This window comes from Halichoerus grypus, chromosome 15, assembly GCF_964656455.1.
Source record: "Halichoerus grypus chromosome 15, mHalGry1.hap1.1, whole genome shotgun sequence".
Classification (NCBI taxonomy): domain Eukaryota; kingdom Metazoa; phylum Chordata; class Mammalia; order Carnivora; family Phocidae; genus Halichoerus; species Halichoerus grypus.
Window position 1 is genome coordinate 50,754,422 of NC_135726.1, and position 9,617 is coordinate 50,764,038.

The window sequence follows — 9,617 nt, forward strand, 5'->3', positions numbered from 1 at the left end:
GGCCACTAGCTAGTGGCCACGTGTGGCTAGTGGGCATTTGAAATGCAGGTGGTTTGCTCTGAGACATGCTGCAAGTATAAAATTTGGGATTTGGGATGAAAAATGATTGTATGAAATGACTGCATGAAAAAAAGATTATAAAGCATCTCAGTAATTTTGTATATCGAATATATGCTGAAATGACAATGTATTGGATACACACTGTGTTAAATAAATTTAATTTTACCTGTTTCTTTCGTTTTAATCCCAAAATTTATTTAACTGTGAAACTATCTTCTTTTTCAATAGGGAACTCATATTCCATAGAATTCTACTTAAGCAGAGGATAAATATGTATTTTTAGTTCTAAAATGCTATGATTCTTTAATTGGTAGATTTCTGAAGAAAGACCTTCAAAGAAATATTCTCTTGCCAACGAGGCCTTTCTCATTCTTTTTCCTAAGCAAGCTCTCCTCTTCCTGCGCACCCACTTGCCATGACAACAAGATTCAGCCATGTGCCCATCTATCTCTAAGATAGTCAGGCTCTGCTGACTGCTTGAGTGTGCACAGATGTTCAAAGGCCCCGTGATCAGGGCCTAGCATGCTTACCCACAGTTACCAAGTATTACTCTCACATAAGCCTATTCAAAAAACTGGTCTCCTTACTGTCATCTTTACTTTCATGTTTATACTTTGGCTTTTTTTTTTTTTTTTTTTAAACTTGGTCTGATATATCTCTCCCCAAACTTCAAAGTTTGGTACATGGCCCCTCCTCTACCAACTTTCCCTGGCAGTTCCAGTCTACTCTGACCTTTTTACCAACGCAACTGTTCCCACATTAGAATCATCTGTGGAGCGGGGCACCTGGGTGGCTCAGTCGTTAAGCGTCTGCCTTCGGCTCAGGTCATGATCCCAGAGTCCTGAGATCGAGCCCCGCATCTGGCTCTCTGCTCTGCGGGAAGCCTGCTTCTCCCTCACCCACTCCCCCTGCTTGTGTTCCCTCTCTTGCTGTCTCTCTATGTCAAATAAATAAATAAAAGCTTTAAAAAAAAAAAATCATCTGTGGAGCTTCTGCTCCCAGATGCACAAACCTAGACCTACCCCTGCAAGATACTGATTTAGATACTACCTGCAGGTTCACAAAGCTCTGCTGAGGATTCTGATACACAGGAGCAGAAAGTATCTCTCTGACATATGATGCACCTCCTAAACCAATCAAAGTATGTGCTCAGTGCTTCCTGTGGGCCCTTACTTGGGGGCTTTGGGATGCACAGAACACAGCAGCATCCTTACTCTGGGTAGCTCAGAGTAGCTGTGGAGGCGTTCCCTCAACTAAATGTGACGAGCACCACAAAAGCAGGAGTGCAATGCTCTGGGAGCAGGGGCAGGTGGTGGATGGTTATCAAAGGGATGGTAGAGGAAGTTGAGGGAGCCCCTGAAGAACTGGATTTTGCCTGCTCAGTAATTAGGGTATTGTGGTTGTAGCCACATACGGAGTATATGCTTCCATATACCCTGGCAGAAAGTCAGAATGGAAAGGTCAGCAGAGGTCAGGATACAAAGAACTTCAAATACCAGGCTAAAGATGTCATCGTTTTCCTCTGGACAAAAGAAAATAATTTAAGGAAGAAGCATTCAATATAGTTGTTTTCCGGCATTGATTCATAGGATAGAAATCTCTGAGTATGAATTTCTATGAGCACCCACACATTTTTATTAATAACAGTGTGTCACATGCCCTAACCGTAACCCTAACCCTACCCCTAAGTCCTAAACGCTAACCCTCTGGAGAGGTCTTTGAACTGCAGTATATCAAGAACATACACTCACCCTCACCCTAGATCTGAGAAAATGGGTTCCTCAACACACAATTTAAAAAGAGAGAGAGAGAAGGTGGCTAGTTATTCTAAAGAAGATCCCAAATATTAAAGAATTAGAAATACTTCTGAAAATGATGGGAGAATAGAGATAAAAACACAACAACCAACTAAATACCTATTTAAAAAGTATTTGGGTGGCTCAGTTGGTTAAGCGGCCGACTCTTGATTTCTGCTCAGGTCATGGTCTCAGGGTTGTGAGACTGAGCCCTGAGTCAGGCCCTGCACTCAGGGTGGGGTCTGCTCCTCTCCCTCTGCCCTTCCCACTCCCCACTCACACTTTAAGAAAATAAAACTTTTTAAAAATAAAATAATAAAAAGTATTTAGAGTCCCAAATCCCTTCCTTGCTTCCGCTGGGTAGATAGGAGCCATGCCTATACACTCACCCCAGCAGAAGTCTGAGGATTTGTTCACAGGAAAGGTCTCAAACTGCAGGATGCCAGGCAAATACCCTAACCCTACCTCTTACCTCAAACCCCTAACTCCTAACCTTAACTTCCTGGAGAAGTCTGTGAACTGCAGGATACCAGGCACATACCCTCACCCTCATCCTGACTCTAACCCTAGAAAAGGGGGGGGGGGGGAGATGTGGCATATATATGCAATGGAGTGTAAGTCAGCCTTTTAAAAGAATGAAATCTTGCCATTTGCAACGATATAGATGGAATTAGAGAATATTATGCTAAGCGACATGTCAGAGAAAGACAAATACCATATTATTTCAATCATGTGGAATTTAAGAAAGAAAACTAGCAGAGGGAAATGAAAGGAAGAGGCAAAACAAGAAACAGACTCTTAACTATAGAGAGCAAACTGATGGTTACTGGAGGGGAGGGGGGTGGGGGTCAAACAGGAGATGGAGATTAAGGAGTGCACCTGTTGTGATGAACATCAGGTGTTGTATGGATGTGTTGATCACTATATTGTACACCTGAAACTAATATTACACTGTACATTAAGTAATGGAATTTAAATAAAAACTTAAAAAAAATAATAGCGTGTCAAGACAATCCATTTTTGGTAAGGAACACTAAAACAGTGACTCTCCATATACATAAGAATATTATCTTCCCACCTAGTTTTTCTTACAATAGCTCATAATACCCAAGTTTCAAGATACAATTTTCAAGGATTCTCACAACTCAATATATATTACATTTAGCTTCAATTACTAATCCAAATCCACCAAAATGATGACCACCTGAAATCCACTTTATAGACGGAGTGCCAAACAGGTGAAAATAATTATCTTGTCTTTTTTGCTTTTTAATGTAACTACTAGACAATTTTATTTTTATTTTTTTAAAGATTTTATTTATTTGACAGAGAGAGAGACAGCGAGAGAGGGAACACAAGCAGGGCGGGTAGGAGAGGGAGAAGCAGGCGTCCCGCGGAGCAGGGAGCCCGATTCGGGGCTCGATCCCAGGACCCTGGGATCATGACCTGAGCGGAAGGCAGACGCTTAACGACTGAGCCACCCAGGCGCCCCTTATTTTTATTTTTTGTAAGATTTTATTTGACAGAGAGCACGCCCAAGAGAGCACAAGCAGGGGGAGCGGCAGGCAGAGGGAGAGGGAGAGGGAGAAGCAGGCTCCCCGCTGAGCAGGGAGCCCAATGCACGGCTCGATCCCGGGACCCTGGGACCATGACCTGAGCCGAAGGCAGATTCTTACTGAACTGAGCCACCCAGGCGCCCCACTACTAGACAATTTTAAAACACACATGGCTCACATTATATTTTCATTGTTCAGTGTTGCTTCCCACTTCCCAAAGGCTGACAAATGGCTCTCAGTTCAGCCTAAGCGTACACATACGAGATTGATTTTAAACTTTTGCGGGGGGTGGGGGGGGTGGGGGGGGAGAGTTTGATAAACCATGGTAAAAATTAAAATAGTAATGGGTAGCATTGAAAATGAGCGTGTCCCATACGCCAAGCACATACGCGTCCATATTACTTCACTGAACCTGCCTGGTGTCCTCGTGTAGGGGTGTATCCACTGCTGTGGAACAGATTACTCCGAATATTCACGGTTTAAAAAGCTATGATGGCACACCGTTTCTGTGTCGGGAATTTGGGGGCCGCTTACCTGGGCGGTGCTGGCTCAGAGCCTCTCGAGTTTCCAGGCAGGACGAGGGCCGAAGCTGCAGTTAACTTAACCGAAGGTGTGTTTGAGGTAGAAGACCCACTTTCAGGAGGGCTCATTCCCGTGGCTGGTGGCAGGAGGCGCCAGTCCCCACCAGCAGAACTGTCTCTCCATGGGGCTGCATTTAGGGGTGAGGAAAGGCGGACAGAAGAGCCTGAGGCTGGGCCGCGGGAAGAGAGGCTGTGAACAGGGCTCGGAGGGCCGGGAGCCGCCTCGGATGCGGCAGAGCTGGGAGGCTGGCGGCAGCTGTCGGGGAGCCTCGGCCGCACCCCCCCTCCTCCCTGCTTTCTTCGTGGGACGAGCCCTAGCACTGCGTGGAAGCCTCTTCCCTCCCTTTCTGGGCCATGGCTTCCAGACAAAAGCCCGCTCAGAAAGGACAAATCCTGATTGGCCGAAGGCTGAGCCAATCAGATGCTTCCGGTCCTGGGAACAGTCATGTGACATGGCTCTGGCCAATGCCGAGTGAGAGGAAGTCTCCTGGGTGGTGATGGGAAAGATTTTATTGGATCTTGAAGAGAGCTGGGAATGGAGCAGCACTTCGCGTTTTCGGCCTTTGGCCTACGTTGTTGGCGCACGTGGTGGACACATCTTGGTCTGTGTAGGGAGTCGGCCTCGGGGTGCAGCGTGCTGAGAGCGGGGAAAGGAAATGCAGAAGCTGGGGTTTCTGAGCCACTGAGCCACCGTGTTGACAGCCCAGGAACTGCCCCATCATAGCGATCCCTGCTACATAGGATAGTACATGTCAGAGTTTCCAAACTCTTTTGAGTTCAGATACCCATTTTATGCAGCCAGAAGCATCCAAACTGATATTTTGAAGGCTGCTTTGCTCATCTGATCATAGCCCAGACTCAGTTAAGCATGGGATGGAGTGAGGAGCAGGGACACAGGTGGCAAGATAGAATGTTCATTAAAATGTAAAATATGGGGCACCTGGGTGGCTCAGTCGTTAAGCGTCTGCCTTTGACTCAGGTCGTGATCCCAGGGTCCTGGAATCGAGCCCCGCATCAGGCTCCCTGCTCAGTGGGAAGCCTTTTCCTTCTCCCACTCCCTCCGCTGTGTTCCCTCTCTGCCTGTGTCTCTGTCAAATAAATAAATAAAATCTTTTTTTAAAAATGTTTTAAAATACCAGATGGATATTAAGGGGAAGAAGCCCACCCCCACTCCCTACCCCCAGTAAGACTTGAAGACTGGAGTCGTCACCATTGTAGACTCCTCAGCTTTGCAAGAAGACAAGAGTTTTTCCAATGTAACTCTGAGAGACAAAGCAATTGTACAAATGTAGATATTTTCCAAAATGAGGGCTAGTGGAATGTCACCATTAACCTTCAAATGGGATATAAAGTGACAGGTTATTAAGTCTAAAAGATGGCCCAGGTTCAAAGCCAGCCTGGAACAACTCAAACCAAAGTTTTTATTTTTCTCTCCTACTTTGTTTCTTTATCTTGGTGGGTGAAACGTGTTGCATGCCTTGTGTTTTTCTGTTAATAATCATATTATTTGTAAGCTTTGCACAGTGGCACTATCATAGCCAATGAGGTTTATCTGAGGCATGATTACTGCCAATTGAAAAATTTCCCCAATAATCCTAGAATTTGCATTTCCTGTGCATTGTGAACGTTTTTACCTGTTACAGCTCCTTCTTTATTCTCATGGTGCTAAAAAAATATGTGATTGCAAGATTTTGACTTGAAACTCTAGGCTGTTCTAACTGCTAGTAACAAAAACCTCAGCAAAGCAAGAAAGAGAACATGTTCTGTCCTCTCGAGACTACAGCTTCAGAAAAGCGGACTCTGCCTCATGAGACTGTCTTGTAAATGTATTCCTAACAAAGGAGTCTTATAAGACACCCAGACTTCATGGGGTGCCTGGGTGGCTCAGTCGTTAAGCGTCTGCCTTCGGCTCAGGTCATGATCCCAGGGTCCTGGGATCGAGCCCCGCATCAGGCTCCCTGCTCCACGGGAAGCCTGCTTCTCCCTCTCCCACTCCCCCTGCTTGTGTTCCCTCTCTGGCTGTCTTTCTCTCTGTCAAATAAATAAAACCTTTAAAAAAAAAAAAAAAGACACCCAGACTTCAAAGATGGATGTTGTTGCATCCTCTGACAGCCACCTTCAAACTCCTGTATTAGTTTGCTAGAGCTGCCATAACAAAATATTACTGGTTAGACTGGTGGCTTAAACATCAGGAATTTTTTTCTCATGGTTCTGGAGGTGGAAAGTTCAAGATCAGTGCTGGCAGAGTTTGTTTCTTCTGAGGCCTCTCTTTGGCCTGCAGATGGGCAACATCTTGCTGTGTCCTCAGATGGCCTTTGCCCTGTGTGCACATATCCCTGGTGTCTTTTTGTCTTCTTATGGAAGTCCTGTTGGATTAGGCCTCTACGCTTATGACCTCATTTAAAGTTAATTACCTCTGGGTAATTACCTCTGGGTAATTGAGCCTGGCTGGCTTAATCAGTTAAGCGTCTGACTCTTGATTTCAGCTCAGGTTGTGATCTCAGGTTCATGAGATCAAGCCTCACGCTGGGCTCCGCGCTCTGCATGGAGTCTGCTTGAGATTCTCTCTCCCTCTCCCTCTGCTCCTCCCCCATGACTCATGTACTCATGCGTGTGCTCTCTATATATAAATAAATAAAGTCTTTTTTAAAAAAAAGAAGTTAATTACCTCTTTAAAGGTCCTGTCTTCAATACAGTCACATTGAAATTTAGGGCTTCGACATATGAATGGGGGGCACCACAATTTAGTCCATAACACCTCTAAAACCTGGACTGCTTGTCTTAATAATCTGTTGCCCTTGCTAATAATATGTACACCAACACTCCCTTTTCCTGAAAAGTACAAAGACTTGGGAGTTTTCATTGTCACTTCTCTCTTCTCCCACCCTCGTGGAGCTAAAAATAGCATCATAATTCTGCTAAACCTTCTTATTCAAGCAAATAGTTTAATTCATGTTTTCCTCCTATTGATCTATGGGCTGTGGCTGAAACAGCAACACAAGAAAATTGCTTTCACATGGGAAATGCTGGTGCACCTGTATTTTCTAAATGTTGGGAGAGTAGGTCTGGTGCTGTGACATTCTTGTGCATCTGATTTGATTTAGGACTGGACTGATTCCAATTCTGAGAGGCTCAAAGGGGACAGACCCAGCCCAGGGAAAGAGAGCTAGCTGGGTGCTCTCTGATGGGAAGGAAAAGGAAGCCGATTCCATCAGGCCCTGCAGGCTGAAGATCTGAAGCTGCTGAACTGACCCACTGGGGGAGCTGCTACCGCCACCGTCATAGAAAAGTGGGGAATCGAAAAGTTGCTACTACTGGAGTTGTTGGCTCCAGAACCACGCCACACTTGCTAGATTCACACAGATAAGAGCCTCTCAAAATGCACAAAGCCAGTCACTGGTGGTGCCCCAGAAAAAGACACCAGCCTCTCCATGACTGTGCTTGTCAGAATCCACGGCAGAAGCATCATAAGCACCCCCATTTCACTTCTCCTTTCCAAATCTCATGAAGTATGTCACGTTGGCAGAACCCTGGCTTCGAGGGAAGTGAGGAAGTGTGGTTTTAGTTTCCTGGCCTCTGTAGCATGGAAAGGCACACCAGAAGAAAGAAGGCTTGAGCAAACAAATTCACAATCTAAAACCCCTGGGACATTTTCTCTTCAGCTTCCTACATCCAGGGGGAAACCCATATCTGGTCTTTCCCCTGCATAATAGGGCCTGCTTTGCAGAAAAAGGTCCAGATAATCTCTGGTTTCTTTGCAACTGCTTTTCTAGCATCAGCTGGGTGGAGACTTAAGCTCTCAATGAATATCACCCTTCATCCTGGCCTAAAGGCAGAACCAATAGAGTGAGATGCAGAAGTAAAAGAGAGAGAGGAGGCAACATGTTGGCTTAATTACCCAAACAATAAAGAGTATCAGGAAACGTGACTGAGCTGTGTGGCCCAATGGGTTTGACGTCACCTCCCCCTCTTTTCTGCTCCCTTAAATTGAGCAGCTTAATTTAGGATATAAATTTGGCTGTGTGTAACAGATTCAAAATAAGAATAGCTTTAATTACATATAAATATATGTAAATGTATTTCTCTCTGCTGTAACAGTGCAAGCTGGTGTTCAGCTCTGCTTTGTGAAGGTGTCAGGAGCCTGGGCTCTTCCATCCTGTTCTTGGCCATCCCTATGGTGTTGTGCTTGTCCCCATGGTCCAAGATGCCACGCCACCATGTCCCCACCCTAGCCTGAAGGAAGAGAAAACAAGAAAGGAAGGGCCCATTCCTTTAAGGGCAGGACCCCAAAACTGCACTTCTGCTCATATCTCATTGATCAGAACGTGGCCTCTGGGCCACACTTGCTGCAAGGGAGGCTGGGAAATGTAGTCTTTATTCCAGGCAACCATGTGCCCAGGGAAAACTTTTTTAACTGTGAAAGAGGGGGCTAATAGATCAGGGGTGAGGGCACCACTAGTTTCTCTTCCATATAATCATACTTCTGGGAGGTCCTTTATCACATGGCAGGAGGTAGCAGGCTACAATGGGCTCTTTCAAGAGACAGGCAAATCCAAAAACGGAGGGAAGGGGTCTGAGCCAGCAAGCTCAGTATCCTCTCCCAGACTCATCAATTTCATAACAAGGAAATGGGCCAAAAGCCGTAGCCTTATTCAACTCCAGGTTCTAACTGGGGCACTATTGGCATTTTAAGTGAGACGAGTCTGTGTCGCAGAGGACAGTCCCGCCTATTATTGCAGGACGTTTAGCCCAGTTAAACAGCAGTACTGTTCTGTCCTCAGGCATGGTGATAACCTACGTTTGTAGGCAGATATTTCCAAACGCCCTGGGAGGAGCAGGGGTTGGCCTCTGACCAGTCTTTCCATGGAAACATGAAACACGTGGGATAAGACCTCTCCCTATCCAAACCTAGCCCCTGGCGGGACAGGGGGTCCTTTTGGCCTTCCAGCTGCCTTTTACAATTCAGCTTTGTCCCGAGCCGCCCAGCTATTTGTCCTGTTATAAGTGAAATGATGCTTTACTGCTCCCCTCCAACACACCGAGCCCTTGCACATGTGCGCATGCGCATGCACACACACACGCGCACCAGGAGACATGAATGATGATGTTGTGAGGGCTCAGGGAGCCAGCAACGGAGGACCTGACCAGTGTCTCAGGAAACTCATCATCCCAGGACCGGAGGAAGTGAGGCTGGCTTGGAGTGAGTGTGCCTTACAGGGTTTGGCCTTAGACAATGTATTTAACCACACTCATTGTATTTCTGTTTCCTCGTGTGAAGAAGTGGAAACAATATCTAATACCTATGGATGTTAGGAAGCTCAAGTGACTAAAAGATTGGTGTATATAATGCTTAAGATCACGGACTCTGGAAACCAGCACCTGGGTCTGCCCAGTCATGTACCAGCTGCGTGGCCTCGGATAAGCTAGCTACCCTCTCTGTGCCTCATTCTCCTCCTCTGTAATTGGAGAATGGCAACCCCTGCCATACGGCTCTGTGCCCCACTCAGAGTCAAGTTCTCCATAAATGCTAGCATTTGTCATTATCAGTGTCATGACTGTCTCCTCTAAGCGGGACTCCTGTTCTTTTGTAAATGCTAGCAATTGTCATGATTCTCTCCTCCAAG

General features: G+C 45.9%; 1 pseudogene; it reads left to right on the forward strand.

The window, feature by feature from the left end:
- The first annotated feature begins 5,505 nt into the window (after window positions 1–5,505).
- On the forward strand, window positions 5,506–5,638 carry LOC118536659 (U4 spliceosomal RNA; annotated as a pseudogene).
- The last annotated feature ends 3,979 nt before the right edge of the window (window positions 5,639–9,617 follow it).